The sequence below is a fragment of the Oncorhynchus nerka genome, linkage group LG20, assembly GCF_034236695.1.
Source record: "Oncorhynchus nerka isolate Pitt River linkage group LG20, Oner_Uvic_2.0, whole genome shotgun sequence".
In the NCBI taxonomy this organism is placed as follows: Eukaryota; Metazoa; Chordata; class Actinopteri; order Salmoniformes; family Salmonidae; genus Oncorhynchus; species Oncorhynchus nerka.
The window spans coordinates 79,858,548-79,870,474 of record NC_088415.1 but is presented as its reverse complement, the minus strand read 5'-3'; the positions used below and the strand labels follow the sequence as shown (position 1 = coordinate 79,870,474).

General features: G+C 43.2%; 1 long non-coding RNA gene across 1 annotated transcript; it reads left to right on the top strand.

Moving 5' to 3' along the window:
* The first annotated feature begins 6,242 nt into the window (after nucleotides 1-6,242).
* Nucleotides 6,243-8,573, top strand: LOC135563042 (uncharacterized). Its single transcript, XR_010460241.1, has 3 exons — nucleotides 6,243-6,325; nucleotides 7,971-8,084; nucleotides 8,467-8,573. It is a non-coding gene; the product is annotated as an uncharacterized LOC135563042 (long non-coding RNA).
* The last annotated feature ends 3,354 nt before the right edge of the window (nucleotides 8,574-11,927 follow it).

Here is an 11,927-nt window from a genome sequence, read left to right as displayed (position 1 = left end):
CAGTCTCTGTAACATTCCACTGCTTTGAACAGAGACTGGCAACCAACAAAATACAATCTACTAGTACAATCACAGCACTTTGGTGGCTTTCTTAGCAGTGATGCTGCATTTTGACATGATTTTCTCCATCTACCATCTCCCTACCCTGGCTGTTTACGATCACCAGGGGACCTGGGCCGGTTTCCCTCTAAACAGGAGACAGAGCCATTGTGCCCCTGCATTGCTCATAAATTACTCCCCCTCCCCCACACCACCGGATCCCCCTCTGTAAGGACATGAGGCTAATCACAGGCCTGTGCCTCCTGGTAGGTAACCTCTGGGTGAACTAAATCAGGCAATAGCATTTAATCACACACATATAGGTGGAGAGAGAGAAAGACACACAGAAACACATACACACAGAAGGAGTCCTTTCTGTTGTTTGCTCTCTCTATTTCTCTTTCTACATGTCTTTTTTATATCGCAATTTCTCTGTCTACACACACACACACAGGGTAAAAAAAAATGGATTGTAAAGAAATACAAGGTTGAATTTTTTTATGACCCATAAACATGGGATTATGGCTGCGATTTTATGGAGCGATTTTAGTGTCAAGTGAAATTGTATTTGAATTCAATCATTTTTAATATATATTAGGATATTGAATTTAATAGTTTTTAATTTTGTAATTGAAATGTTGAATTCATAACATGAACTTGTATGTTATGATTTGGAAAAGATATTAATGAATATTACATTGTTTTAAAATGTAAATGTAATTAAATATTCAAGTTCAATATTTATACAGTATATTCAGTTTCAATATGGTAGATATTGCATCCATTGTCAGTGTATCAAGTTCACATGGTCACGTTAACAACCGGGTTTAAAGTCGGGTTTAAAGTCTTGGTTGAATATTTGGGACGCGTAATTCAGTCATCATGGAATAACCTACCTTGAAAATCAAACATTTCATCTAGGCTCTTTTGTCCTTGACAAGTTATTGTAACGCTTGTCTTCGTCCTCCTCTGACTAGGAGTAAGAAATGTCAGACCAATGCGCAGCGTGGTAAGTGTTCATATTGTATTTAATACGAAAACTAAACACTTGAACAAAAACAAGAAAAGAACAAAAACGAACAGTCCTGAACGGTGAAGCAAAACACAGAACAGAAAATAATCACCCACAACTCAAGGGTGAAAACAGGCTACCTAAGTATGGTTCTCAATCAGGGACAACGATTGACAGCTGCCTCTGATTGAGAACCATACCAGGCCAAACACAGAAATCCCAAATCATAGAAAAAAGAACATAGACTGCCCACCCCAACTCACGCCCTGACCATACTAAAACAAAGACAAACCAAAGGAACTAAGGTCAGAACCCCCCCCAAAGGTGCGGACTCCGGACGCAAAACCTGAACCTATAGGGGCGGGTCTGGGTGGGCCTCTGTCCGCGGTGGCTGCTCTGGCGCTGGACGTGGACCCCACTCCAGACGGGAGACTCCGGCAGCTCAGGACAGACGGGAGACTCTGGCAGCTCAGGACAGACGGGAGACTCCGGCAGCTCAGGACAGACGGGAGACTCTGGCAGCTCAGGACAGACGGGAGACTCCGGCAGCTCAGGACAGACGGGAGACTCCGGCAGCTCAGGACAGGAGGGAGACTCTGGCTGCGCTGGACAGGAGGGAGACTCTGGCAGCGCTGGACAGGAGGGAGACTCTGGCAGCGCTGAACAGGCGAGAGCACCTGTAGGGAGGAGACGGAGAGACAGCCTGGTGCAGGGGGCTGCCTGGTGCGTGGAGGAGGCACCGGATAGACCGCACCATAGAGGCGCACTGGAGGTCTCGAGCACCGAGCCTGTACAACCCTACCTGGCTGGATGCTCCCCATAGCCAAGCCAGTGCGGCGTCGTGGAATAGACCACACTGGGCTGTGCTGGCGAACCGGGGACACCATGCGCAGGGCTGGTGCCTTGTACCCCGGACCGAGGAGAAGCACTGGAGACCAGATGCGCTGAGCCGGCTTCATGGCACCTGGCTCGATGCCCACTCTAGCCCGGCCGATACGAGGCGCTGCTATGTAACGCAGCGGGCTATGCCTGCGCACCGGGGACACCGTGCGCCTCACGGCATAACACGGTGCCTGCCCGGTCCACCTCTCTCCACAGTAAGCACGGGGAGTTGGCTCAGGTCTCCTACCTGACTTAGCCACACTCCCCCTCTCGTCCCAGCCGCGCTGCAGTGCTGCCTCCTCATACCACCACCTCTCAGCTTTCGCTGCCTCCAGCTCTGCCTTGGGGCGGTGATATTCCCCAGCCTGTGCCCAGGGTCCTTTGCCGTCTAAGATCTCCTCCCATGCCCAGGAGTCCGGAGATCGCTGCTGCCCGATACCATGCTGCTTGGTCCTTTGGTGGTGGGTGATTCTGTAACGCTTGTCTTCGTCCTCCTCTGACAAGGAGTAAGAAATGTCAGACCAATGCGCAGCGTGGTAAGTGTCCATATTGTATGTAATATGAATACTGAACACTTGAACAAAAACAATAAAACGGCAAAAATGAAGAGTCCTGAACGGTGAAGCAAAACACAGAACAGAAAATAATCACCCACAACTCAAGGGTGAAAACAAAATTAATGTCAATGTCAATGCTTAATGCCATTGGGTAGGCCTATTAAAGAATGGGTTATTATTAAAGTAGTAATGCATACATTTTGGGGGGATTTTTTTACTTTATTCTATAGGCTATTAAAACACTGACAGTACATATAAAATGTTGGTCCTAGCACCAGGGCCACCAGTAGAAATAGTTAGTGTAGAACCCTGTACAGCCCCCAAGTCATTGTTATTTATAGGAAACAAATAAGTGTTCCTCAGTGGGAGATGAGCTGGCTGGGGCAAGCCTCTCCATCAGCTGGTCTAAACAGACATAGGAGATGGATGGATAGTTTTCTCTACTCTCTCTCTCTATCTCTCTGTGCTGTACACTGCTACTACCTCCCCCACACACCCACATAGAATATACACACATACAGTATATAGCGTACCTAGTGTATACACAAACAGGGTATACATACAAACACACACAAAACACACACACACATAATAAAAGGTCTCGCAGCCTTGGGCAAGAAATAAAGCTGTAAATACAGCTAACTGCAAAAATAAAGGAAACACCAACATGGGGTTTTAATCGGGCATTGGGACACCACGAGCCACCAGAACGGCTTCAATGCTCCTTGGCATAGATTCTACAAGTGTCTGGAACTCTGAGGGATGCGACGCAATTCTTCCACTAGAAATTCCATAATTTGGTGTTTTGTTGACGGTCGTGGAAAACGCTAGCAATGGTGGTCAAAATAATTGCCAAAATAATAGCCTGCCCAACATTTTTATACATGACCCATGATGCATGATGGGATGTTAATTGCTTAAATAACTCAGGAACCATGCTTGTGTGGAAGCACCTGCTTTCAATATACTTTGCATCCCTCAAGTGTTTCCATTATTTTAGCAGTTACCTGTAGTTACATACATAACCCTGCCCTCATACAGCCTTTTCCCAAGGCCTAGGAGCCATCAATGGTCCTGCTTCTCATTCTCCTGTGATTCTCTCTCACTCTCTGCTGAAGGCCTAGGACCTGTCCATGGTCCTGCTTCTCATTCTCCTGTGATTCCCTCTCACTCCGCTCTAAAGGCATAGCCCACAAAGCCTCCAAAACTCTATCCACCCTCCTCTTTGGTATCTATGCTTTGTGCTGTGAAGATGGATCACTCTCCAGCTCCATCCAAAGGAACTATATTTTACTTATGCCCAAGTCACTTTGATCGGCCTTTCCCTCAATACAGGAATCACATTGAAGTATTGTGTAACCGAATCAAAAGCCCCCGAGATCTAAAGTAGCAAATGTGGCAATTGATCAAAGCTGCACAGGCTCTTTTTTTATGGAGCCGCTGATATACAGTGGCACTTAATGTCCCTTAAAGGAGCAATCTGCAGTTGCCACATCCATTTTTTGGACTCATAGATTAATTATATATACACATTGATTCTTGAATAATATAACTTATAATTGCCTCATGAGCTTAGTTCAACTGTCCAACCCCATCAGAACCCAAAACACTATAGAAATGTTTTAAACTATCATTATGATCTCATGGAGGGTCTAGCTCTTTCTATGAATTGATAGTGGTTACATTTCTCCAGGCCCATAGCTTTTTCCCGAAACAGGGGTGGGGAATACACTTTGTTATTGTTTTAACTGCTGATTGCTGCTTCAACACCCGGAGATGGTCTTCCTGGGCCTCCCGCACCACCCACCACCCACCACCCTGTAAAAGAGACAAAGGGAAGAATATGTAATATTGACCCATACTGGATCCCCCCACTAAATTTACAGCTCTCCAAAGGATGACACCTCTCTCTGGGCTTGGGTTTGTGTGGCATGTGGGAAGGGAGTCTGGGGAGGCCTAAGGGGAGGTTGATGTAGGAGGCTGTTCTTTTACATCCACACTGCTGAGAGAGGTCCTTGCAGACCAGTGACTTTGGCAGCTTCACACACACTTGTCAGCCCCAGGGCTTTAATAAGCTGTCACATAAGGTGTGTGTGTGTGTGTGTGTATGTGGGTGTGTGTGTGTGTGTGTGTGTGTGTGCGTGCGTGCGTGTGTGCGTGCTTCACTCACAGACCAGTACCACCCCCCTCTGTGAGGACATTAGGTTCTTACCAGAAGCATCAGTTACAGAGGCTAACACACATACCCTTAACTCTCTAGAAACACTAGTAAGCCTTTATTGTACACTCACACACCTGCATGCAAGCGTATACACACATACAGTGCAATCGGAAAGTATTCAAACTCCTTGACTTTTCGCATTTTGTTACATTACAGATTTATTCTAAAATTGTTTAAATTGTTTTTTTTCCCCTCATCAAACTACACACAATTCCCCATAATGACAAAGCAAAAACAGTTTTTGAGAAAATTTCAAGAAACACCCACAAAAAACTGAAATATCACATTTACTTAAGTATTCAGACCCTTTACTCAGTACTTTGTTGAAGCACATTTGGCAGCGATTACAACCTCGAGTCTTCTTGGGTATGACGCTACAAGCTTGGCAAACCTGTATTTGGGGAGTTTCTCCCATTCTTCTCTGCATATCCTCTCAAGCTCTGTCAGGTTGGATGGAGTGCCAGGTTTCCTCCAGGTGTGACGCTTGCCATTCAGCCCAAAAAGTGCAATCTTGGTTTCATCAGACCAGAGAATCTTGTTTCTCATGGTATGAGAGTCTTTACGTGCCTTTTGGAAAATTCCCATGTGTCTTTTACTGAGGAGTGCCTTCCGTCTGGCCACTCTACCGTAAAAGCCTGATTGGTTGAATGCTGCAGAGATGCTTGTCCTTCTGGAAGGTTCTCCCATCTCCACAGAGGAACTCTAGAGCTCTGTCAGAGGCCCTTCTCCCCCGATTACTCATTTTGGCTGGGCGGCCAGCTCTAGGAAGAGTCTTGGTGGTTCCAAACTTTTTCCATTTAAGAATGAGTGAGGAAGAGCCAATTCTATGGAGTGAGTTGAGACAGAGAGGAAGAGGGGCTGGGGAAGAGACTGAATACGGATGTAAATAAGATATTTGTGTTTTTTTATTTTTAATACATTTGAAAAACATTCTAAAAACCTGTTTTCACTTTGTCATTATGGGATATTGTGTGTAGATTGATGAGGATTTATTTTATTTGATCCATTTTAGAATAAGTCCGTAACGTAACAAAATGTGGAATAAGTCAAGGTGTATGAATACTTTCCGAAGGCACTGTACACACCTATTCCTTTCTTCCTGCAAACTGCAGATAAGCTCCATCCCCCAACAGCCCTACCCATAATGGACACGACAGGCATTGTTTCCTCCGCTGATCTGTCATTTCTCCATCATTACTCTTGCTGTTGACACAGCTATTTACACTGCTCCCCCTCCTCTCTCCCTTCCTCTTCGTCTTTGTTTCTCATATTTCCTTCCCTTCCTCTGTCTCTTCCTTTCTCCTGTCTCATTTTCTTTTTCTTTTAATCTATTTGTTGACTTTTTATTCACTCTTGCCTTTCGAAATTAAAATAAGCTTTATTTGCATGATCCAAAGTTGCAAAATACATTACAATCGATAACGAAATCATAAATTTTCCCGCTTTCATCCGTGTTCTCTCATCCCTTAGTTTTCACATTCATATAGACGGGTTAGCAGACTACGTCACGAAAACGATGTGAGCGCTTCAATTGGGCAGAAAGCAGTGTGTTGTTTAGACTCTGAATGGCCAGATAGCTAGCAACAATGACAAGAAGCTGCCATGTGGTGAATCGTAAGTGGCTCATTTCAGCTAGTTTCATCTTGTTCTTGATACCGTGTCTTATTTTGAGGTGTTTTGACTGATTTCATGTCAATGCTAATATGGCAAAAAAAATCGCTAGCTAGCTAACTAACAAATGTAGCGATGTATTTGGGAGACAACAAGTGCTCATTGTGAAAATGTATGTATGTTTTCAATAAACATTGGAGACTGAATATAGTTTACATGTTGTCAACAGGCTAAGCCAACCCAGTCTGTTCTGCCCCATAGTTGCACAGGCGTCAGATTTGTTGCTAAACAACCAACCTGTCTTTACATTCCAGTTTCTATCCCCGGTCAGACTTTCTCATTGGTATTTCTCTACCAGCCTTGATAAAAACACATGCCACCTACATTCCCTCCAACGACCCATGCTGGTAGGCACACACACACACGTAAGTGTATTTGTACACGTTTACAATACTGAAAATACACACACAAACACAGAGCGGAACAGAGTTCACACTTAGAGAGCCACAGAGAAAGGCTCTCGTTGAGCAAGAAGACCTGCACTGTTAAATAGCAATTTAGTATGCTGTGCTTAAACCAGATTTTAATGGTGTCAACTGACAAATGCTACCACAGGCTAATCACATTGCCATATACAAATATCACAAACACACCATAAGATACAGATTGACTCACTTTAATAACAGCTGCATTATTCATAAGGTTGGATGCACCATGGAAACAGTTGACTTTACAACTTGCTCATTAGTCAGTACTATCTATACAGTATCTTCAGAAAAAAAGTGTTCAGTGGTGTGGGCAGACAGACAGACAGCCTTTACCACAGCACCTTGGCTCAGCCATCGTCAATCTCATGTCAGTTAAAACAGGAGCGCAAAATACCACTGCCAATGTGTGTACAGAATGTGCCAAGTATTGGACATTTGAATGAAAAATAATTGAACTCTGTGCCCTGTGAAATGGTGCAGAGAAAGAGAGAGAGAGGATGAAGCATAGAGAAGGAAAGTGAGGGAGAGAGAAAGAGAGGCAGAGAGAGGGAGCGAAAGAGAGAGTAAGAAAGAGGAGGAGAAGGAAGAGAGAGGAAAACGCAGAGAAAGAGCGCGACCGAGCTGTTGCAGGAGTGAAAAAGCAACAGGGAGGCTGCAGGGTGTTTGAATGGACATGTTCGTACACAACAGCTTTTGCTTTCCTGTCACATCTTAAAGGGCACCCAGAGGAACTTGCGTGTGTATGACTATGCCTACATTACGAGAACATTTTTATATTTGCAAAAACCTCCTACATGTCAACCGATGCTACAACAGATGGAGGTTGGTTTAGTGGACTAATTCCTCACACAATTTACTACACTTCACAAGTTAACACCCATGAGAAATGGGTGAAATCATTGTTCTTTTTTTACATTGAGTCAGCAACAGCCGTCTTCAGAGGACAACTTTAGTATTATATTATAGTGGTCCGTTGTAGCTCAGTTGGTAGAGCATGGTACTTGTAATGCCAAGCTAGTGGGTTTGATTCCCATATGAATTGCGTGTTGATATAAATGGTGAGGGGTCTAAACAAGTTGCTTTGGATAAAAGCATCTGCTAGATGTCATAAGTCATTATATGATAAGTTAAATGTTGATTTCCTCAAACTGAATCTGTAGGTCCCTGTGTTGGTGATGAACATCTGTTGCTGGGTAAGCCAGACTGCCAAGATCCCCTTCTTCTCGCCTAGCTCACTCCCAATGTCATGAACATTGCCAAGGATGCACACGAAGGTAACAACACCTGAGTCCATCTTGACTTTAACTTATTTTCCCTTTGGGAGCATAGAACATCACCATGGCAACTGAGTCCATCAGTGGTTTCAATATGAATCTCTGTTCATGTTGTCTGTCTAAAATGAAATAAGATCCGGCTTAGTTTCCCTGTTCTTTTCGCTCTTTCTTCCTCCTCCTCTTCCCTCTCGCATCTCTAATCCCTTCTCACACGTTCCTCTTTACTTCCTCCTCTGGGCACTCTGGGCATCCATGTTGGGAGAGGTGGTGAAGGATTTGTAGATTGGGGGATGGAGGGGAAGGTGCATCAGCCAACCATTTTGTAATGACTGGAATTTCAGCAATATCAAGCACAATGGTGGCTGTGGTCATGTTCCCATAGGAGGGGCAGATGGAGTCACTGCCACCAACACAGTGTCTGGAATGATGGGCCTGACAGCACTCCCTGGCCTGGCATCGGCAAGGGCAAGCGCACCACCTATGGAGGAATGTCTGGTAGGTAACACAAACACACATGAACACTTTGTCATGTGCTGTTACCTTACAGATACAGACAGCTAACGTGTATGTGTGTGTGTGTGTGTGTGTGTGTGTGTGTGTGTGTGAGATCACACATTTTTGCTTTTAGCCAGGATTTGATGTCCAACTGACGTAAAACATAGGCAGCCCCTCTCGGTTATAAAAGGAAAGGAGAAGTATATTCTTGAGGGGTGTTGTATTTTTCTGGCCTGTGTCTTTCTTCAGTACCTAAGTAGGCCTGCTAGGAGAGGAATGAATCAATTGTATGAATGTAAAAAAAAATGCATAGTCTATATTTTTTGTTGTAGGACATCGATAATGTTTCCACATGACATTATGCGCTTAATCATATCTGTTCATTTCCCTTTGATTTCAAATACACTACCATAAAACATTTTGGGGTCACTTAGAAATGTCATTGTTTTTGAAAGAAAAACATTTTTTTTTGTCAATTAAAATAACATCAAATTGATCAGGAATACAGCATAGACTTTGTTAATGTTGTAATTGACTATTGTAGCTGGAAACGACTGATCTTTAATCGAAACGGACATTTTGAGCCTATAATCGAACCCACAAATGCTGATGCTCCAGATACTCAACTAGACTAAAAAAGGCCAGTTTTATTGCTTCTTTAATCACTACAACAGTTTTCAGCTGTGCTAACATAATTGCAAAAGGGTTTTCTAATGATCAATTAGCCTTCTAAAATTATAAACTTGGATTAGCTAACACAACGTGCCATTGGAATACAAGAGTGATGGTTGCTGATAATGGGCCTCTGTACGCCTATGTAGATTCCATTAAAAATCAGCTGTTTCTAGCTACAATAGTCATTTACATTAACAATATCTACACTGTATTTCTGATCAATTTGATGTTATTTTAATGGACAAAAAAAAGTGCTTTTCTTTCAAAAACAAGGATATTTCTAAGTGACCCCAAACTTTTGAAAGGTAGTGTATATTGCAAGCACACTCAGTACAAGCATTCCATGTAGAGTGTATAGTGTACTTTGACGGCATAAAAGCACAAATCTTTTTCAATTCGGCGGTCACAGCGTACCTCTGTACCTCTGCATTCTTATTTCAACTTCCATCCAGACTTTTCTACAGAACACAAATTAATATTTCCAACATAATGTAGGATACTTTACATGTTCTGTGGCAGACTTTAGGAGACTTTACGTGTTCTGTCGGAGAAATTAGGAGACTTTACGTGTTCTGTCGGAGACTTTAGGAGACTTTACGTGTTCTGTCGGAGACTTTAGGAGACTTTACGTGTTCTGTCGGAGACTTTAGGAGACTTTATGTGTTCTGTCGGAGACTTTAGGAGACTTTACGTGTTCTGTCGGAGACTTTAGGAGAATTTACGTGTTCTGTCAGAGACTTTAGGAGACTTTACGTGTTCTGTCGGAGACTTTAGGAGAATTTACGTGTTCTGTCAGAGACTTTAGGAGACTTTGTGTTCTGTAGGAGACTTTAGGAGACTTTACTTGTTCTGTAGGAGACTTTAGGAGACTTTACGTGTTCTGTCGGAGACTTTAGGAGACTTTACGTGTTCTGTCGGAGACTTTAGGAGACTTTATGTGTTCTGTCGGAGACTTTAGGAGACTTTACGTGTTCTGTCGGAGACTTTAGGAGAATTTACGTGTTCTGTCAGAGACTTTAGGAGACTTTACGTGTTCTGTCGGAGACTTTAGGAGAATTTACGTGTTCTGTCAGAGACTTTAGGAGACTTTGTGTTCTGTAGGAGACTTTAGGAGACTTTACTTGTTCTGTAGGAGACTTTAGGAGACTTTACGTGTTCTGTCAGAGACTTTAGGAGAATTTACGTGTTCTGCAGGAGACTTTAGGAGACTTTACGTGTTCTGTAGGAGACTTTAGGAGACTTTACGTGTTCTGTAGGAGACTTTAGGAGACTTTATGTGTTCTGTCGGAGACTTTAGGAGAATTTACGTGTTCTGTCAGAGACTTTAGGAGACTTTGTGTTCTGTAGGAGACTTTAGGAGAGTTTACTTGTTCTGTAGGAGACTTTACGTGTTCTGTAGGAGACTTTAGGAGACTTTACGTGTTCTGTAGGAGACTTTAGGAGACTTTACGTGTTCTGTAGGACACTTTAGGAGACTTTACGTGTTCTGTAGGAGACTTTAGGAGACTTTACGTGTTCTGTAGGAGACTTTAGCCAGAAAGAGGTGGAGGGGAGGAAATGTAGGAGAAGAAAAATAGAAGCGCCTGAGAAACAGGGTGGAGAGAAAGAGTCATGAATATGTATACGATTAACCATCCATGGAAGATATGCAAAAATATATGCTTTGATTCAATTCATCATCCTAATTTCAGAGGCTGGCATTAGTTAATGAGGATCATTTAGCATGGGTGGAGACAGAAGGTGCTGTCTTTATCTGTCAACCTATTGTGTGTGTGTGTGTGTCCATACTTATTTGTGTCCGCTTTCACGCATATGTGTGTGTGAGCCCCTCTGGCCAGATGAATGTGGACAAGGCTCTACTGTGATCAATGAGCGAGAGCTTAGTGGGGGAACCAGGTTAAATGTAATGTGAAAAATGCCTCCATCTGTCTGCCTGATCACAGAGCACAGCCAACCCCATCCTGCAGGGACTCCTGACAGCCAGTTAGAGACTAGAGATAGAGGGAGCTGGATTGGACCACATTGGGGAGTGTGGTAAGGGGGGGAACGGTGTGTATGTGTGAGTGTGCATGTAAGACCACATGGGTGGGCAAGAGATAGCGATTGGATGATTGTCAGTATGTTTTCTTCATATATAACACTGTATTTATTTCTGTTCTGGAGAGATTGAGGAACAGAAAAACTCTGACATATACACAACTACGAATCTGAATTGAAGAAATCAGGTCTGAGAATGCTGAGATCCCTCTCCACAGGTAATGCGATGTGTGTGGTGTCCGCCATTGGCAGGGCCCTGTCTGGGTTACTAATCCCAGTGACTGGGAGGATTGACTCAGCCGATACAGGCCTCCTCCATGCTGGAGCTTCTGTTATACAGGTAAACAGAGACATAAACTAAAAAATGCACAACCTGTTTGTGCTGTAGTTAACTTGTGCTATACTGTAGTTAACTTGTGCTATACTGTAGTTAACTTGTGCTATACTGTAGTTAACGTGTTATATTGTAGTTAACATGTGTTATATTGTAGTTAACGTGTGTTATATTGTAGTTAACTTGTGCTATACTGTAGTTAACTTGTGCTATACTGTAGTTAACGTGTGTTATATTGTAGTTAACTTGTGCTATACTGTAGTTAACTTGTGTTATATTGTAGTTAACGTGTGTTATATTGT